The following is a 21,584-nucleotide window of genomic DNA, read 5'->3' on the forward strand; positions in this document are numbered from 1 at the left end:
TAATGTCCCAGATAGCCAGAGTCTGATTTGGGGACGAGTGAAGTAGGTTCAACATAATCCACTGTCAGCAAGAACTGGACTCAACTCATGTATTTCTCAGGTATCGGTAAAAAAAGACTGTGACCTGGGTATCTGAAATAACAATTTATAATTTTGGAGGGACTGAGGATAAGGCCCAGTAGAAGGCCCTTGCTCACTATGTGCAAAGCCCTGTATTTATTTACCAGCATGACAATAAATAAGAAACATTTGTTGAACGTTTTTTTTAACTCATAGTTCTAAGGTCACAGTCTGAGGTCAAGGTGCTGGCAGGGCTGTGCTCTCTCTGAAAGTGCTAGTACGTAATCGGTTCCAGGTCTTTCTTCCAACATCTAGAACAGTGGTTCTCAACCTGTGGGTTGTGGCCCATTTGATAGTGTCGACCCTTTCACAGGAGTCACATATCAGATATCCTCCATATCAGATATTTACACTATATTCATAACAGTACCAAAACTATAGTTATGAAGTAGCAATGAAAAGAATTTTATGATTAGGATCACCACAACATGAGGAACTGTATTAAAGGGTCACAGCTTTAGGAAGGTTGAGAACCACTGGTCTAGAAGGTCCTGTCTTCTGGCAGCATGGCTCTGATATTTTCATGGTGTCCCCTGAAATCATGTTGTAGCTGGAGTTTTCTCCAGTCCTGCCCAGCACCACAGACCCTGCAAGCACTTATAAAATAATCACTCAGAAACTTATATTAATTAACCTGCTAGGCCATTAGCTCAGGCCAACACTGACTAGCTCTTACACTTAACTCAGCCCATTTCTGTTAATCTATATGTCGCCACGTGTTCCATGGCTTTACCTGTTGCCTTTACATGTTGCTCCCTGGATAGCAGGCTGGCAGACTCCCCGGCTTCCACCTCCCAGCCTCTCTTCTCTGTTTGTCCTGCCTATCTTATACTTCCTGCCTGGCTACTGGCCAATCAGCGTTTTATTTATTCACAACATACAGGATATCCCACAGCATCATGTATTTAAATCATGCTTCAGAAATGCAGATCTCTCTGTCTCCGAGTTCTCTTTATCATAGGGATACCAACCAGGGCCCACTTTAATGATATCATTTTAATATACAGGTACTAATAATAGTACCTGTATAAAACTGTCTCTAAATAAGGTCACATTCTAAAGTACTAGGGGATCAGAAATGTGATATATAAGCCAGGCATGCTGGCACATGCCTTTAATCTGAGCACTAGGGAGACAGAGGCAGGCAGATCTCTGAGTCTGAGGCTAGTCTGGTCTACATAGAGAGCTCCAGGACAGCCAGGGCTGTGTAGAGAGACCCTGCACAACTCCCCCCAAAAAGAATTATAACATATATTTAAAACCATATTATTCAATCTTTAATTCCGTACATTATATTTTGATCATATTCACCTCCAGTGGCTTCCTTATTCTCAATTGGGGAACAATATGCTTATTTTGACTAGCTGAGATATACTCCAAAGCAAATATTCAGGGAACATACTCAAGATATTTCTATCAGTAAGAAAAAAAAAAGGTACAAGGGAAAAATGTAAAAATAGTAGGAAAAAGATGTCATGTGATGAGAGATGGATACTTCCTAACCCATTACACTAATGACCTCTGAACCCTCAGGGTTTAACCTGAATGGCTCTTCTCTAGATGGGGCTGAGGTGGACCCAGTAGGTCTGCTTAGACCCAGGCATTACATCCCTCCCCACTGAGCAGTTCTCTCCATGTGATGCTCTAGGAGTGAGGGCTCCATTGCTCAGTTCTCTGGTCCAAGTCCGCCACAGCCCCCTTCTCTAGCTTCATCTGAACGTAGATACGGGATACTCAAAGCAAACTTGGCATGCATCCTGGGAAGAGCACACTAGGAATATATCTGAAAGTTCATAGGCAAAGATCAAACACAGCAGCCATTTCCAAGGGTGGCATTCAGACCCTACCCAGCCAGCGATGTCTCTCACAGGAATAACAACTTGGGTAAAGTTCTAAGCGACTGCAGAGACGGGACCTTTTTGGCTTCTGCTTGCAATTCTGATAGCTGTGGAAGAAGGAAACTGTTTTTTGCCTGCTTATGTTCACTCTCGCTGGCGAGTTCATGTGCTATTGTTTTGGCAGGCAGGCCTTTGCCTGGTATTAGAACAAACTTCTATGGGCTTCCAACTTAGACTGAAGACCAGAAGCTCTCCAGCAATCCTCCAGATTTTCAGCATCAGATTGGAACCAATGAGACATCCAGCCTCATGGACTGTGGAAGCAACGGCTTCTTGAGTGTGAGACAGCCACTGTTGGACCACCTGGATCCCATCCTGTAAGCCAATCTGATCAACCCCCTTTTTATATCTACGTATTTACTTAATCCATTCTGTTCCTTTAGAGAACCTTAACACCATATGAGAACCAAGTGAGGAATTGGCCCTCTGCCAGAGAGAAACCAGATTAGAAACGAGATCTACTGGCATTTGATCCCGGACACCAGATCTGTGAGCAAATACATCTCTGCAATTTAAGCCATGCAGCCCGTAATATTTTTATCATGGCAGCCAGAGCAGACTAATACAGGTATATTCTTTAGCTCCAAAGGTTGGCATAGTTCTTGATGCTCAGAGCACAGTCTACGTCCTGGTGACATCCTCCTAGTACCTCTGTCGTAGGAATTTCTGCATACCTGGGGACACTTGGAAGGGCAGATTCTAAGATAGACCAATTCTCTGGAGCTCCTTTGGGTTCTATTTCCCTCATATGACACTCATTTATCTTCCACTGAGCCTCAGAAATGACTTCACCCTTCTAATAAGTAGCTGACTCCTCTAAAATGACCCATGAAAATGAAAGCTTACCCAACCAACAGGAAATATAACCTTTGAATAGCACGGAAATGGGAAATTTGATTGTCCCTATGGAACGACTCAGGTTTTTATTTGTTTAAGCTAATTTATTTGAAGCTAGAATAATTGCCCAGCCACATAATGAGTATAGACTAATAAATAAAGGGATGTTATTTTCTACTGGGCATTGTTTAGAGGTAGCAGGTAGTGAGGGTTAGAGAATCTTTAAAATCCTTTTTCCTCAAAATTAGTTTTGAATTGCTGTTATTGTGCCTGTTTTCTATCGGTAGAAGTTTACAAAGGCAACATAAAGCAAAATATGCAAAATAAAAATTGAAAATCTAAAGCAAGCAATTTTAAAAAAAATCATACTTATAAAAAGCACTAAGGGGAGAGAGCAAACAGGTCTTTCTGACAGTAATGGTAGCTCTCCTCTCTCGGTACTCATTTTGAGTCAGGCACAATTCTAAGGTCTATAATAAATGCTTATTTTATCGCGTAATCAATGAATCCCGAAAACAGGTGGCAAGTAGGAATTTATAGCATTCTAAGGATTTTGCAAAAGAGAATAACCTTTGCATGGTAAAGTAGGTGGTGGAAATTATCATACAGACATCGAAGAGAGTCAAGGAGAAATAACAATATACAGAGAATACAAAGATTAACATTCTATAGTCTCCTACCTCTGTGGTGAATCCTGACTTTAAAAAGTCAATTTTTGAAAAGAATTCAGGACCATTGATCAACAGCACAGCAAACCTCTTTATTTGATTTCACCTTTTCACTGTGTTGTTTGAATGATATCTTCAATTTTAACACACCACATGGTTTTTTATGTACCACGTGATTCTTAAAAGTGAGTTAGTTCTAATGGAAGCATTTTGAAAATGGTAGTGTCATACAAAGTGTTACAAAACAGCATTTGTTACCCAAATCATCATCGAGATATTTTAAACTTACAAGTAGTGACCACCACTCCCGCAGCGGAAGCATTTTGACACTATCTACTACCCATCCCTTGGTATCGTTTTTTGACATTTCAGCTGATGGGAAGCGAAACTTTACCGTGTATTCCCATTTTCCACAGATTATGTGCACTTCTTGAAATTACTGCAGGAACAGACAACAGACGGAGACTATTTTCTCGGAGAGACTGCCACTGTTTTTTTATGTTTTAGTGTAATAAAAGGGAGTATTGTTTGAGGTAAGAAAATGAAGAAGGGAAGGGGAGAAAGACAGCTGAGCATGGAGGAGTGAGCTCAAGCGAGCATTTTCTAGGTGTCTTGCTGCTGTGCGCTAGAAAAATACATACGGTGTGGATATGTCCTTAAACAGATAATGTCCACTGTCCTAGCACTGAGAACAGTTCACGAGGGCAGATAGATTTCTTGTCTGCCCTAGTAGTCTAAAATCCCACAATTTCTTCTCATGTTGTTCTAAATACATTTAGGCATTATTTCAAAATGATAGAATAAGGGACTCCATGTGGGGCAAATGGAGACATTTCATTATAATCATTTATTTAAAACATGTTAGTCTTGTCAAGCAGGAGTCCCTCAGACTTGCTCTACTACAGTAACGATGAGAAGTAAACAGAGAAGTGAACTGTGTCTTGTGAAGACTGAAGCCTGAACCATGGTGAATTCTCATCATTTAAAGAACATGTAGGAAGTTTAAAAGGAAGTTTGGATATGGAGATAACACTTTTTAATCTTTTGTTCACCGAGTCATGGAGTAAGAAACATTTTGAGGGTGCTGGATCCTAACCACTAATGCACCAAGGAGCACTACAGCATTGTAAGAAACAGAAAAAAGGCCACTCTTTTGAGGAGCATCAGAGGTTTGGGGATGTGTCTAAGACTGGAATTTCCCTTCATGGGGACCCCAGGCTGTTACGATTCAGCAAATGACTGAAAAGAACAGGGCAGTGTCTGATGTGCTTGGGAAAGCCTTTTGGTTTGAATGGATTCTGGACTTCGGAGAAGTTGCCAAGAGTGACAGATGTCCCATGCTCCTTCATCCAATTTCTCCCACTTTCCTTCTCTAGCACAGTAGCAAAACCAGGGGACAAAACTGAGGATAAAACTCATTTGGTGGAGGGTTGCCTAGCATGCATGAGACCCTGGGTTCGATCCCTGCACCTCTAAAGAAACCAAACCAAACCAAAGGACATGAGTGCTAGTGCATGCCTCTAATCTCAAGATTTTGGGAGGGAGAGGGAGGAAGATTAGACATTCAAGGTTGTCCTTGCCTACACAGGGAGTCCAAGGCCAGCCTGGAACTTAGGATACACAAGACCCTGTTGCTAAATAAAACAACAACAAAAATAACCAGCAACCTTATCTTTGCAGAATGCAATTAAGTGGATAGTGGGTCTGATCAGCTTTTTAAAAAAACTTTTAAAAAAATGTATTCTTTGTGTCTTTCACATCGTGCATCTCCATCCCATTCATTTCCCTGTCACTTTGTATCTACCCTCTGACCTTGCAACCTCCCCCAAAATAAAATCAAATAAAATTTAAGATGAAAAAAAAAAAGTTGTGGAAGCTGTAGTATGACGCAGTGAGTCACACAGGAAACCATTTTGTCCATATATCTTTACTTGTAAGTGTTCATTGCAAAGAGTCATTGGTCTGGTTCAAGGCCTCTTATTTCTGCTTCACTATCCGTGCTGGGTTCTCACTGGGACTCCTCTTGGATGTCCTGTTGTTGCCCTGTGCTGTGGAGATCCTGCAGCTTTGGGTCTGCAGAACTGGTCCTTTCACATGCTCCAGCAGATCACAGATGGGGTGGATGGTGAGGTCGGCCAACTCATAACTTTGGTTCTGGGCCTGGGTAGTTGCAGGGTTGGTCTGTCTGCCAGCTCTCCCTCGTCCTCATCACCAGGGTGAGCTCTCCTGCATTGCCCTGGTGAGTTTACCTCTTGCAGGATGAGCAAGGGGCAGGACCAGTTCTCCCACTTTCACAAGCTCTGTCCATTTTGGTTGGTATTTGCAAGCCAGGAGTATTCAACATAAATCTCAAAGTCCTAAAGGGCAATGTCTCTGATGCCTGCCCTTGCCCCTTTCCATCTCTCCTTCCTCTTTCCTTCACTTCTCCCCACCTCTTCCCTACCTAAAACCCACTGTTCTGCATTGAGAACCAGTTTGTACCAGGTTATGTATTCTATGCTAGGAAGGCTGATGAAGAACAAGTGTAGTGGCCGCTGGGTTCCTCCTCATGAGACCTTCCTAGCCTCACAGGAGCTTCTGGACTTCTGCCCCTTCCTAGACTACTCTCTTCCCTTGCAGCTCTGGGTCTGGCTTCCTCAAGTCAGTTCTGATTTCATTGTTTTCCTTGCTAAAAAATATTTTTTTTCCCCAAAGCCTAATGTGTGTGCAACCTTTCAGTCCTTCTTCCTCCCCTTGCTCATTAGGCATGTGCATTCTGGTCAAACATCTATTGTTTGTTGTTTGGGGGCACCTGACATTTTTCTAGTTCCTGTTACCTCACACCTCTGGAATGTTTCTCATGTCCTTTTCCATCAAAATACATGAAGTGCTTTCAGATGCCCCTTCACCCAGAAAGCCTCTTCTCTCGGCTCGAAGAGGGTGCAGATTTCTCCCTTCCTTAATCACACCAGGTCCTAGCACCCTTACACCCTTCCTGGATGGTCCACTATACCTCGTGTGACATCAGGTGGGCATGTCCTTGCTCCTGGACCTCAGCTTTCTTGAAGACAGAATTCCATCATTCTTTCACGTTTTTCACTCATACCTGAAAACAAACTTGGATTTGGGGTTCAAGCCATATCTTCCCAACCCCTTCCCATCCACCTGACAACACTTGTCTGTAGGGCAGGCAGCAGGCTGCTGCCTCCAGTGGCTGTGACTGGCTATGTCTTCCCAGGCAGGTGCATCTACACTCTGGTCAACCCTGGAAATGTGACCTATATATACACTCAAGCACAGGCTCCGTAAAGGAAATACTGATGAGATTGATGTCCTCCAGAGTGGGCAGAAGCAATCCTTCTGAAACAGAAAGGGCATTTCATAAGTCTGGCTCTCACATTCTCTAACCTGTCCAGGAGGATGACCCAAGTGAGCCTTGCCTTGCCTACTTGGGCACCTCCTCTGGAAGCCAGGGATGGCCACTCCCTGTAGAGAAAGCAGCAAAAGTACAGCCCGGGCAGGGCCTCTAACCTCTCCCCTCCTTCCCGCCCTCCTCCCCGCTCCCCCACCCCAAGCCCACCTCTCCATCCTGATGCTCATGTTTTCCACTGGGGACAGAAATGCCTCCAGGGCAGAGGAGGGCTCTAACCTGCCCAAAGGCAAGGGGCTAACGGACAACAGGCCCCAAGTGGGGCAAGTTGAGGAGAGGTTCCTGGATTTGTGGCCACTTTTAAAAAATCTAGAGTCAGCCTTGAGAATCTTCTAGAATACACACTCATTCCCAGACAGGAGATGCCGCTAATTCTTGACCACATGAATACTGAGGTCAGCTTGGAGAAGATAAACTCTCACCTTTTCTACCCAAACACCATTTATCATTATAAATAAAAATGTGGAAATAGCAGAATTAACCACATCTTCTCTCTCTCTCTCTCTCTCTCTCTCTCTCTCTCTCTCTCTCTCTCTCTCTCTCTCTCTCTCTGACTCTTCCCTATATCCTTGGATAGTCCAGTTGTATGGAACCCAGTGAGAATTACACTTCTTCCTCAGACCCTTTGGAAGACTGATGGAGACAATGATTGATTCTTTCTAAAGGATAGTCCAAGAGAGAACTTGGTTTATGATTTGCAGACAGTTCCCTAATTTGCATAACATGCACACATCTTTCTTTTGCCAGCCCGAATAATTGAGTGGAATCTATTTGCATGTTTATCTCCAAGGGTAAGCAAGGTGTGTATTGAATCATTAAATGGGTTCTTGAGTGTGTACATATTTCCCTGTGAGCTTTGACTAAGGGCAATTGTGTACCTGCCATATCCACAGGCTCAGGGCTTTGCTTATTTTATGGCCAACATGTTGTGTCTCCAACTCAGCTGGTAGAAGCTCTTGCAAAGATGACAATCATTTTCAGACTTCAAAGCCAAATTTTATGTTGGCATCCTCCATTGATCTGGAAAGGCATTTAGAGGTTATGTTTGACATTGATAAAGTTGTTCCACAAGGCCAAGCTGCTGTAATTTGACCTTCAGCAAACCTATGAGGTTTATGCTGAGATAAGCGAGGTTTGAAATAAACAGTCACTGTCCACCGACCTTGATCCCTTCCATATTGTCCATAGTGATAATAACAAGATAATGGTGTGAGTAACAAATCCAGCAGATCAAGGGCTGGTCTTGCACCAGACCTTCTAATAAGTCATCTCCACACTCACTCCAGAAGTTCTCATGCTAGCTCTGTGTTGCTCCCATTTTACAGACAAGGAGCCAGGCTTCAAGATTTGAAATCACCTTCCTGAAATCACAAGATATCTCAGGACCTATGTCAGGACTTAAATCCATGTTTCTCTGACACAAAGCAAGCCGTGTCCAAATCACTGGCACTGCCCACTACTTGTTTTCATCACTAGTCAAGAGACCTCACTCCAGATTTATCAAGCCATCTCATGACCTTTGACGAAATGCTTTCACTATCACAAGGAAGCTGTCAGCCTTCCTGGACATCCACTATGAGTCAGACACCACTAGATTCTTCACTGGACACTTCTCATGCCCTCCCGTGTAGGTGGACATTGTTAGGGCCATGTTTGAAGTTGTGAACACTGGTGTTGAGAGAGAACAACTTGCCTGCCCTCGGTTACGAATGTGAAGCAGAGCACAGGTCTGAGCCTATTTTGTACCTTTAAAAATGGTTCATGTGCTTGTTAAAATTCAAATCCTACTGTTTAAACTGAGGATTCCTTCCCTCAGCACTTATTGGCTTGTGATTTTAGTGAACCATCCCCAATAACTTCCTGGGATTTGCTTTGGAGTTAGGAAACAGTTGGAGAAGGTATAACTCAGAATATGCTTTTCTTCCCAATGCCTATTTTTTTAAGTTCCTGAGATTATTGTTATTTATAAGTGATTTTATTATACCTTTCACTCCATGACTAAAATGTCACAACATGTTTGGAAATGTGTGGGTTGGTAACCACAGATATAAAATCTTTACAGCTTGGGATTTTCTCAGGTTAAAAAAAAATCTAACTTTATTTTGAGATAAGACCAGATATGGGGGACTTTTTCTTGCTTGCTGAGGGACTAAAGTATATTGCTTTGGTGAGAAAATTAATAGTTGCCCTTTGGAGATCTTAGTAGGGATGGAGAGAGCATGCCAACATCCTGACATCTGATGCAGCATCATGTAGCATCCAACATTTGGAAGATTATGGATTTTGAAGCTTTTTGCTTCACACAGGCAGATACTGCTAGTACATACCTTATAATAACAGGGGTTCAGCTATCGCAAACCAAACAAATTCCCTGAAATGCTACTAAATCAGCCATGTGGTTGATATAGCTCTGTTTTCAATACCAGCATCTAAAATTTTCTCTCTCTTCTCCCTCCATGTGTGTTATGAATGTATGTGTACACACACATACACACACACATATGTATGTATATATACCATCAATCACATGACCCATCAAGTAGAGGAGGCCAAAGGTCAATGCCAGGTATCTTTCTCTACCACTCTCCATCTTAGTTTTGAGACAGAGTCTCTCACTGGACCCAGGAGTCATTGTTTTGGCTAGACCACCTGGACAGCAAGTCCCAGGATCCCCTAGTCTGTGTATATTCCCACTGCTGGGGTCACAGATGTGCCCCAACATATCCAACTTTTATGTGGGTATTGGGAATATGAACTCAGATTCTCATGCTCATCCAACAAGCACTTTATCCCTGAGCCATTTCCCCTCCCCCCAGTTATGATGTCCAGCTCTACCAGAATGTCTCAAAATCTAGACCAAAGACCAAGTGCATCAAAGGCACCTGAAATGTGTGTACTTGACCTCACTGCTGAATCTCTAGAGTGGTAACCGAGAGCTGGGTTCTTGGGGGTGATCCTGCTAAGTAGAGTTTAAGACCCTGTCCTTTGCAGGATCCACTCACATGCACCTACCTCCCCTCCCCTGAATCCCACAGTAAGGAAGTCTTAATTGCATGTGAGAAAAGAAGCTCATAAAGGAGGATTACATTTCATTTCATTTCATGACTTTCTGTTTCTTTAGCAAGTCTTTAGATGTTCATTGGCTGCAGAACTACTCTGCAAAGGCAGAAGTAGGGGTCCCCAAGCACACAGACAATTCAAGTGAAATCATGTAAGTGCAGCCATCTGTGGAGGATGGGGTCTGGGACCATTGCCTGCTCAAGTGCCTTAACAGAAACGGCCTAGTATGTGCACATAGCCTATGCCCTTCTCCCTATATGCTTTCAGTTACTCCCCAATTACTTTAGTAACTAAAATGGTGTTAGTGCTTTGTAAATAGCTATTCCATACTGTTCAGAGAACAGTGCAAACAAAGGGGTTTTTATATTTATATATATTCAGTGCTTATGTGACTTTTCATTTTCAAGTATGTTCTCTCTGGGATTGGTTGAATCCAAGGTTATGGGACCTACACATATAGCTGGATCATGCTGTAACTCTGCCAACACTTCGACCTTCATTTAGATCAAAACTTTTGTAAGTTTTTAATAAATAGAAAATTTGAAATTTTGAGTTCTGCTACTCCTCTAAAAACAGTCCTCCAGTGGAAAGATGTATCCCATTGACAATGATAATCAACGAAAGTGTAAAATTTAAACATTAAGTGAAAAGTGGTGTGTGTGTGTGTGTGTGTGTGTGTGTGTGTGTGTGTGTCCTGCTTCAGTTAAGATATTGCGCTGGATATAACTGGGCAAGAACTCAGTCTGCATTCTCCCATCCAGGATAATTTCTTTTTCTATATGAAAGTACAGGAAATTGGTTAGGAGTAATTTGTAATTTCTGAGAGTCTTTTCCCTTGGCGATAAGAGAAGTTGATCTGAGCATTTTTCTGTTGGGTGAATCAAAATGACAGACATCGAGAGAATTATTAAGCTGGAAAGTAACACAAAGCCTTCCCCAGCCTGTCCCTAGGGTGTAGCTCTATTTTCTGTGCTTGCTGGTGGAAATAGGATGGGGTGTGATTGGAAAGCTAAGCCATCATCTACAGTTCAGTCTGCTGATAATGTGAGAACTTGAGAAATGTAGGGATGCTGAGCCTGGGCTGTCAGAGCCTGCCAGGACCACAGTGCCCTGATTTACTGCTCAGTTGAACAGACTCTACCTGCTTCCAAATTAAACCCATGTGGCCTATTTGCCATGTAGGGGCATTTCATCTTCAAGTTACTCCTTTTATTTCCCTCCTTTAAGAACCAACCCAAACCCAAACATTACCCCCAAACTCCAGAAATAGATCTGTCAGCATGTCCCCAGAGCCATAATACCACAGCTAAAAGTGATGCTGAGAACAGACATGCCAATCTCTAATTAGTATGTTGTTCCCCAAACATATTTTTCTTTCTAAGAATAACAGAGAAGAGACATTTATGGCCTTTGACCAATGAGGTATGAAATGTTGTGGATTTCTGCCCCCATGCTTTTCTTGGTGTGATGATATTTCAGTTGGCCATTCTTCCTGAAAGCACGTCTTTAAGTGAATAAGATGGACAGCACAGAGTAGAATGTCCCTTGCCTCATACACACAACCCAACCTCACCTTGGCTGTTCCTCGAAGCCTTTCATTTGTACAAAAATGCATTATTCTGGTTTCTTCTTATTCCTCATTATTTTATCTCCTCAACTTCCAGTGTTCATAATCTAGGCTACACTTTCCAGTCACTAGCTCGTGGCATTGTTTTCTCACTGTGTAGCTGTCTCCAGGAAATGTAAACTCACAGTGATATTCGTAATGGTAGACACAACAATGATGCTGTTTTGTGTTGAGTGCCCTTCGTCCCAGACCCTGTTCTAAAGCTGATAGCACTCACTCCTCACAACTACCGAAGGAGTGATTGTAATTGTTTCTCCTCATTGTCCGCATTGAACAGATGAGCAAACCCACTCGGAGCGACTGAGTGATGTGAGGCTGGCTATGTGGTCCTCTTGGACCCCGTTCCTCCTTGACGCTACTTGGACATAGTGCTGCTCCTCCATGTGTGTATTTTATGTGTGTGAGTGTTTGGCTTGCATGCATGCAGTGACCACAGAGATCAGAAGAGGGCATCAGATCTCCTGGAACTGGAGTCACAGATGGTTGCGAGGTTGTGAGCTGCCTTCTAGATGCTGGGAACCAAACCTAGGTGCTCTGCAAGAGCAGCCAATGCATTTAACCACTGATCCATCTATCTGGCCCCCTAAGCTTTATTTTTGTTTTGTGTGTATGAGCATGTGCCTATGTGTATACGTCTGCAATACCTGTGTGCTGGTGTCTGAGGAGGCCAGAGGAGGGCACCAGATCCTCTGGAACTACAATTACAGGCAATTGTGAGCTTTCTGATGTGGGTGCTAGGATCCAAACATGGGTCCTTTGAAAGAGCAGAGAGTGCTCTTAACTGCTAAGCCATCCCTTCAGCCCCCACTCCCCATATACACTCTTATCTCTATTTATCTAGAATTTGCAGCCCCCCACCCCAATTCTTACCTGATTCAAGAAGGCTTTCCTCATGACTCTGCCTCTTACTAACCACTTTCACTTCAAGATTCCCAGAGTAGGCAGTTGGTGTTTGTTACTGTACGTGTCAGGGTGTCTTCTTCTCCCAGAGCTTTCTAAAAGATTGTCTTTGCATATTTGACATCTTCAAAAGTGTCTACCACTCTTCTGGCCACATAATGACATATTCAATTACAGCTTTGTTTATTGTAAATCCCTCTCTGAAGGCCAGAAAGTTCTTGCAAAGACAAATGCTTTTATGTTTTATGTACTCTGCCATGCACACAGGATAGCAACTTGGTTTTCTTTTTTTTTTTTTTTTTTAAATCACACTCTGAAACCTGCTCAGGCAAGTTGGTGGTTTCAATGTGTTGATTTCTAAGGGACTCGCCAAAGAATATCTGCTTTTTGCTTGACTAAAAGCAACCACTTTAAGCACTTGAGATCATTTTTGGAAATGAATTTAGCTTGCAACTCCAAACCACTCAAGTTACTACTCTTTTAAAGATAATGAAGTTTCAGTGTTTGCAGGAGAAAAAAAAAAAACAACAACCAGATGTCTCATCTCATCTTTGATCTTTGTGATGTGTGATGAGTGCATCTCAATGGGTCACCCTTTGATGGAAGTGTTACATATGCAATGCTTCACAAGTGTCATGGGTAGGGGTGGGGGGCTCACCTTCCTGCTGGTTACAAACGATTGGTGAAGTTTTTGTCTAACTCCTACTGAGACGAGGAAAAATTTCTTTTAATTTTTGTCTTTTAGTGCTAAGAAATATGTACACAAAATCCCAATGATATACATTCAACACTCTTCCAGTTGTGACGCTGGGTTAAGCATCGTGGAGACCATCAAGAGAGGGGTTTGCAAAGGGATGGGAAGAAACAGCAAATAAATCTAGGAGATGGCTATAGACAATCATGTCCATTTGATAAAGAGAGAATTCACTATTTCCACAAGCAGAAGAGAGAAATACGTTCCTTTAGCATATTTCAACACTACTCAAGTGTTATGGATACTGTGATCACCCCTCATTCCATCTCAAGTTCTGTATAGAACAGGTCTCAAACCTGCCTGTACTCAGAATGCTCCAGAGAGATTTGAAACATTCATAAAATAAAACAAAATGAACGCCAAGGGTCATTTTTCGAATGGACATGCCAGGGCCTAATAATCCATAATTTTGCAAATGTCCCACAATGTTCTGAAACACACTAAGTATAAGATCTGCTATATAGTTGCCAGAACTTGGATGTTCTGGGAGGCGGAGGCTTCTTTGTCGATAACTTCTGGCATGTGCTGCCAGGATACGACTGTGGAGTCTTGGAAGGGAGCTTTTGTGTACTGGCAAAGCTCCTATAGCTTTGCAATGTGAAAGAGCTCAGACAGCCAAAGTATTAACATGGGTTCCATACTAATAGGTGTTTGGAAGGTGTTATTCAAAAGTGTGCTCAGAAGGGAGAGTGGAACATGCAGGTAAGGAGTCATGTCTCCAGCTAGGGAGCTTGGATTTGATAATTCCTTTGAAGAGAAGATGGCCTGAGCTCACACAGACACACTGTTTTAGTTTTAAAAGGCTTTGGGGCATGAGCATCTTTCTTTGGGTTATTTCATTTTCTACAAACCTGCTGAAGGTAGAGATAGAAAATTGACATTGAATCTGGATCCTATCCAACCATGATTTTAAAAGAAAAAAAAAAGTCCTTCTCTGGATTCTCTCAAGGCAGGAGGATCTGCCTTCGATTCTGTTTACTGCTAGGAGCCACAATTGACAGTTATTTCCATACTTGAGGCTAAGTATAAATCGAGCAAATTGGCCATCCATAAAGTGATAAAAACTGAAGAGAAAAAGCTCTTGGATGGAGACTTGGGAGATCAAACATTCCAATAATATCTGTAGAACGGAATCTCAGATTTCTGGGACTCCCTTGAGGAGCAGCTGCCAGGACACACTTCTTGTTCTAGATCCCATTTAAGAACAAATACACAGAGGCCTCCATTTAACTTGCTGGCATTGCCAGGCTATCTTATTTGACACTCTTTTCCAAGGAAGGTACTTTGCATGACTTTTTGAATAATTTAAGAACATGCTTGGCAACGTGGAAACAAGGAACATAGCAAGTCGGTGACAGAGGAATCCAAGTTGCCCATTTGCTTTGAATTATATATAGATCAGCTACCCCTTGCTGGGCAGCAGCAGGACTCGCCACTGTTCGCCAGCCTCATTCTGGTCAGTTTATGATCCTTTATGTTTACTAGGTTCATAGAGAAATATATGGCTCCTGATGTGTAGGGTTACTTCCTGTAAATAGAAACTATCAAATCCAGATTTAAAAATTGTCTCCTAGTCGAAATAAGGGGAGGAGGATTATTTACGGGCATGTAAGTGTTGACAGATACGCCGTACACAAAGGTAGTAAAGATATTATAAGCAAAAATACACTCTTGGAAAACCATGACGAAAGTTTGTCATTAGCCCCTATTTTCTTCTTGTCCAAGTCCTTGAGAAATAGGATTATCACCTAGTCAAAGTATAGGTTGGTAATTGGGCCACATTTTACAAACTGGCATTTATGGAGCAAGCATGTTTTTTTGGGACAGACACCTGCTCTGGTCCTGCTACTCTCTGGGTCTTCCACTCTCTCCAGAGGAGAAAGGTCTTGGTTTCCTGTGTGTTTTGCTCCTAGGATACAAGTGAAACAATCTCATTTTCCTTGGCTCCCTTTTTCATATTTCTTTTAGCTTTTCAGTGCTCCAGGGTTTGGCCAGCCAGAGCCAAGTAGGTTTGAGTAGCAGTGGGGTGGGACTCTTACTCTCTCTCTATGCCCAGGGCTCATCATCCTTGAAGAGCCCAGCGTCTTCTGCCTTGAGCTTTCCTCCTCCTCCACTGTGTCTACAGTCCAGTTACATGGGAAGGCTTGGCATGAAAGCAAAGAATGGTCCTTCTCTGCTTTGCTAACTTTGAAGATGAGGCTCCTAATTAATAACAACTCATACCTAAAGGTTCCATCACTGAGGCTAGGGATGGGCACAAGCACCCAGCAAGGAAAGTCCTCTGTCTAGATGCATTTCTCCATACTGAGTTGTTTACCAAAGACTCTCATATGTGTAGCTAGAGTTTTCCTGCCTGGCCCACGGTCAGGACAAATCTCTCTCACCCTCCAGTCCTGCAGCTGCTCAGACCCAACCGAGTAAACACACAGAGATTTATATTACTTACAAACTGTATGGCCATGGCAGGCTTCTTGCTAACTGTTCTTGTATCTTAAATTAACCCATTTCTATTGATCTATAAGTTGCCACATGGCTCATGGCTTACCAGTACCTTACATCTTGCTTGTCATGGCGGCGACTGGCAGCATCTCTCTGCCTCAGCCTTCCACTTCCCAGAACTCTCCTCTCTTCTTGTCCCACCTATACTTCCTGCCTGGCTACTGGCCAATCAATGTTTTCTTTATTAACCAATCAGAGCAACACATTTAACATACAGAACATCCCACAGCACATATGAAGAGTAGATGGACAAGAACACAGTACAGGTGTCTTTTGGACCTCTGGCCAAAGCCCACCATAAAGGATCTTTGCTATTCTCTAATGCAGTGGTTCTCAACCTTCCTAATGTTGCAACTCTTTAATACAGTTCCTCATGTTGTGGTGACCCCCAACCACAAAATTATTTTAATAGATACTTCATAACTGTAATTTTGCTGCTATTATGAATCATAATATAAATATCTGTGTTTTCTGATGGTCTTAGGTGACCCCTGTAAAAGGGTCATTCGACTCCCAAAGGACTCAAAACCCACAGGTTGAGAACTGCTGCCGTAATATATGAATTTAAAATTTAAAAGTAGGCAACTTTAAGTGAATCCCCAGAGAGTAAGACACTGCAGGAAATACTGTACACCCAAATATATTACCATGATACATATTTACAAACCACACTAAAAGCCCATTTCCTTATATGTGACCTTTACTATTCTACTTTAAAACTTATTAGTGTAAAGACAGTTTAGAATTCCATCTTGTAAACATTTGAAAGTCTGCTTTTCTTGGAAAACAAAATCCTGTCCAGATAGTTGTATTTTAAAAAATCATGTAAGGTAAAATTCCTGTTAATATTGAGAACTATGCAGGGAAGGGTTTTCAGCTTATTTATTTATTGTTGTTCGAGGCAGGGTCTTGCTGTGTAGCCCAGGATGGCTTCAGATTCAGCAGTCTTTCTGTCTTAGCCCACATACTGGGATGACGTGTTTCAGCCATTGTGCCTGGGGTAATTTTTACATTTTTAATGAAAGAACTGTGATTATAAAGGAAGGTAGTTTACTAACACAACTGAAATGAGACAACTCTAAGCTCCCCGTTCAGTAGCTTTTAGATGTGTGGTAGCATGGTGGTGTGTCTTATAATCCTGTGCTCGAGAGGGAGGCCAAGGCAAGAAGGTCAGGAGTATAAAGCCAATCTGAGCTACACAGCAAGATTCCATCAAAAAAATAAAAGAGAGAAGAAAGAAAGGAAATACAGTTTTTATTCAGAACACAGTCCTTACTTACACTATATTCAAGAACTTGTTTAGATCACTGGAAGCTGAATCTAGTGGGCACACGTGTGTAGCTATGTAAAGAAGTAGATAAATATATTGGATGCACAGACCAAATGAAGATGCTATTTTGCTGTCAAAAAATTGGTATATGCCAAGGAATTGATAATTTAAGCAGACCAGATAGAGTGGTATGAAGTTAACTTCTTAGAAATAACATAATGGTATACTTGAGGGTCTCGTGTGTGTGTGTGTGTGTGTGTGTGTGTGTGTGTGTGTGTGTGTGTGTGTGTGTATGCGTGTATAATATATATATGTATATATATGGGGATGTGCATGCATGTGCATACCTGTAGAGACTAGAGGCTGGTGTTAGGGTCTTCAACCACCTCATTTTCTAAAACACACGCTCACTGAGCCTGGAGCTAACCAATTCATCTAGGCTGGCTAACCAATCAGCAATACACTTATTCTTCCCCACCGATGGAGTTACAAGTGTGTACTTCCATGCTTGGCACGTTACATGAATGCTGCAGATCTGAACATGGGTCCTCATGCTTGCATGCAAGGACTTTACTGACTGAGCCATCTCCCCAGCCCAAGGCACACAGTTTTAATTACTTAATTACTCTCTTTTTACATTGAAGACCCCTACACACACTGTCCCCCCCCCCCCCAAGCTCTGTTGGGGATGCTGTGAATGTGTTGCTCTGATTGATTGATTGATAAATAAAACATTGATTGGCAAGTAGCCAGGCAGGAAGTATAGTGTAGAAGGGATAAGGAAAGAGGAAAAAGCTGGGAAGTGGAAGGCTGTGTCAGGAGATGCTGCCAGCCACCGCCATGAAAAGCATGATATAAGATACCTGAAAGAAAATGAAACTGGACAACAGTAGACAAATGGTTAACTTTATGTACTTCCTTCCTTCCTGTGCTGAAGGCTCTCTTTTCAAGGTGTCCGGTGTTAGATGTAAGCACCAATGATCCAAAAGTGTAGTCTCCCTAATCCAGGAATCTCCAGCTACAAAGCTCTCTTCCCCAGTGGCTCTCTTGGCTCTTGGTGCACTCTGGGAGTCACAAAGGATATCTGTGCAGACTTGGTTACTAGTTTCCTCAAGGGTAGCACAGTTGTGACTTGTCACAGATGCCCCCAAATGATGAAAACCATCCAGAAGGATGAATGAATTGCTGTTACTACTGTTATTAACAATGAATGGAATCATCTCCAAGATGGTAGGCAGTTCAGCCTCCATTGCACGTGTGGTAGTCCCTCTTACCCATGGGAGATATGCTCTCAGACTCCTTGTGGGTGCTCGAAACTAGACATAATATTAAGCTTCATACCCCTTTCCAATCTGACATATTCCTGATAAAAATTCAACTCATAAATTAGGCACAAAAGTTAACAAAAAAAAAAAAAACTAATAATGAAATAGAACAACCTTAAGAATTTGCTGTAGCAAAAGCTGTACAAGTGTGGTCTCTTAAAATGTCTTATTATACTCCATTCACCCATTTTGTGATGATGTGGTCAGAGAATACACACATGGTGAAATAACATGAGCTTAAATGGCTACAAAGGGGGTCATTTGAATGCAAGTTTTGAAACATAACGACAGTTTATTTGATAGCAGGGATGATCACTAAGTAAATGATGTGGGGAAGGTAGTACGTGCAGTGTAGATACTCTGGGCAAAAGGATGACTAGTGAGTTGAGTGCGATTGGTCAGGATAGTGCCAGATTTCACCACAGCACTCAGAATGGGTCACAATTTAAAACATATGTGTTGCCTACTTACGGAATTTTCCCTTTCATACATGCAGATGGTGGTTGATGAGGTTTAACTGAAACCACAGAAATGGAACTATGGATTAGGGAGGCTATGCTTTTTGGATCATTGGTGCTTACATCTAACACTGGACACCTTGAAAAGAGAGCCTTCAGCAGAGGAAAGAAGGAAGTACATAAAGTCAACCATTTGTCTACTGCTGTCCAGTTTGGTTTTCTTTCAGGAAGATTAGATGGTATCGAAGAGTCCTGTGAGATGAGATAATGGTTTTGTGGATCTGGTCACTCATTAAAAGGTTATTTTTGCCTAAGAGATCAGAATGCAAGGCTGATGTGCCTGAAAGTGTATGTGCTGCGTTCTTAGAGGGGAAACTCCCTTGCAAAGCTAGATCTGTCCACGGGAGCCATTTTGTGGGCTGCAAACAGGGGAGTTGGTTTCACGATAATCTCAATAATCTATTTTTAGTACTGGATAAAGTGTGTATTCCCACTGCAAAATCAGAATCTCCTGCTTATTATGCTAATGTGATATTTACCCGCTCTATCACCATGGTTTCCAGCTCAAAGTCCCTGAGAGCCTTAAGTCTTGGTCAATGAAAAGTCAGACTCATAAACATGCAACTCTTTTCGAAAAGAATTATTAAATAACAGGAAAAAAAACTCAAGTAGAAACAGCTTGGTGGCAGAAATGCAGCGAATGCATCTCTTGTCAGGAGAAACTCAAATGATAACCATAGATGCTACCTAGATGTTAGCACCCTAATCATTAGTGAACAATAGGTCTCTAATTAAAAGGTGTATTTGCTGAGAATAATATTCTGTTTGATATGTCCTCTGTGATATAATATCTTGTAACACTAAGATGAGCAAAACCTACCCACTCTCTACCCTAAAATTTTTGCCTTGACATGATTGTTATTATTAAATTCTAAGATGGATTTTATTAAATAATATCCCAAGCTGTCAAAATTCTGTAGCAATTTAAAGGTCCCAAGTAGAACAATTGGTTCTCGATTAAATAGTATCCTATCCCTGAAGGCAGTGATTTAATCTTAGAGTTCAGTGGGAATGATATACTCCCATTACTAGAAATGGCTTGCTTTGTATCACAGAGAGTTAGCTATTCCAAATCTCCATCAGTGAAAAGACAGAAGATCTTCATCTTTAAATCATGATTGGTCATTTTAAAGGTGTTTATTAATTCATTGAATCACTGTGGGTCATGACCTGACAATAGTATTGCCCCCCAAATATGATAGTGGGATACAGGAGTGAAGCTCATGGACAAGTAGCCAAATCACGTGGTATGGATTGTCAAACTGAAAGGATATGGAACCATCTGGGAGGCAAGCCTCCAGTCACTCCTGTGGTTATATTTTATTTTGCTGAAATATGGTGATATTTTATTTGTATGTTAATAAATAAAGTTTGCCTGGAGATCAGAGGACATAGCCAGCCATAAACAAAAGTCAGTCAGTGGTAGCACATGCCCTTAATCCAATCACATGGCTAGCAGAGTCTCTGTCTGTGTGTTCAAGGGCACACTAGGAAACAATCAAGCGTGCCTTTAATCCCAGTACCAACCAGAGAGACATGGAGGTCTGTACAGACAGGCAGTGACAAGGAAGTGAGGTAGCTGGGCTAAGAGCCAACGAGAGGGCAGAACAGCAAGTCAATAAATGCCTGGGTAGATAGGAAGTAGCTCTCTCCTCTTGGGAAGCAATGGTGGCATGGTGAGCTAAGGCTAGCTGATGGCTCTCACTATTTCGATGATCTCTAAGGCTTTCACCCCCATATTTGCCTTGGTGTTCCTTATTTAATAAGACTGTTTAGAAATTCGTCTACATACTCCTATGGAGGATGGTTTAGGTTAGCTTAGTCTTTGGACATACCTGTAGGGGACTTTCTTGCCTATATAAATTGAGGCAGGAAGGCCTGCCCACTGTGGATCTGGCTGGGATCCTGGACCCTACAAATGAAGAAGGGGAGCTGAGCAGTAGCATGCACATTCCCATACAGACTGGTCGAAAGCCAAGAGTACTGTGTCATCACTGTTGAGTGGTGGGAGTGTGCCATGTGGAATGTTACTGGGAATTCAAATATGTGGTGACAAAGGGCATGGGATTTGTGGTCTAGCCTCTCATTGAGAGCTTTGTTGGAGGGGTCACTGGAAGTGGGACTCAAGTATAATGAGACACAGGAAGGGGAGACTATGAAAATGGCAGCCATAGTCAACTGAAGGAGGAAGTTAGGGTAGAGGGAAAGAAGGAAGGCCTACTGCTAGGTAAAAGTGGAGAACAGGGCAAGCCTAGGCATGGGAGTCCTCCCTTCACAGTTGTAGAGAAACAGTTACAGAGATCTACAGGTGTGGTCACGGTGGTTTAAGAAAGGTCTAGGTTGGAAGTATTCTTATTGATGTTGTAGTCCAGAGCTTTTCCAAAATTTTGATTACAAAACCTGTTCACCTGTATTCTTTTGTTCCTAGTCAATGACTCCAGCCAGCATCCCTCTTCTAGTCTTAGACTGCTTAACCCAAAAAGTTCTCTCCACCCCTCTAAACAGGAAGACGATGCCATTTTGGTGACTAATGAAGAGAGAAAGTGGAACACCCTCTTATTCTTTTACAGATGAAGTTCTAATGTCGGTTCTCCCAAGTTCACAATGGCTTCTTTTCTTTCTTTTGGCTCCTGTTCAATGACAAGAAAATCTCATGTTCCTTCTTGTTTTTACAGAGAGTACCCCACATTAATGTGACC

Source organism: Peromyscus leucopus, chromosome 13 (genome assembly GCF_004664715.2).
Source record: "Peromyscus leucopus breed LL Stock chromosome 13, UCI_PerLeu_2.1, whole genome shotgun sequence".
Classification (NCBI taxonomy): domain Eukaryota; kingdom Metazoa; phylum Chordata; class Mammalia; order Rodentia; family Cricetidae; genus Peromyscus; species Peromyscus leucopus.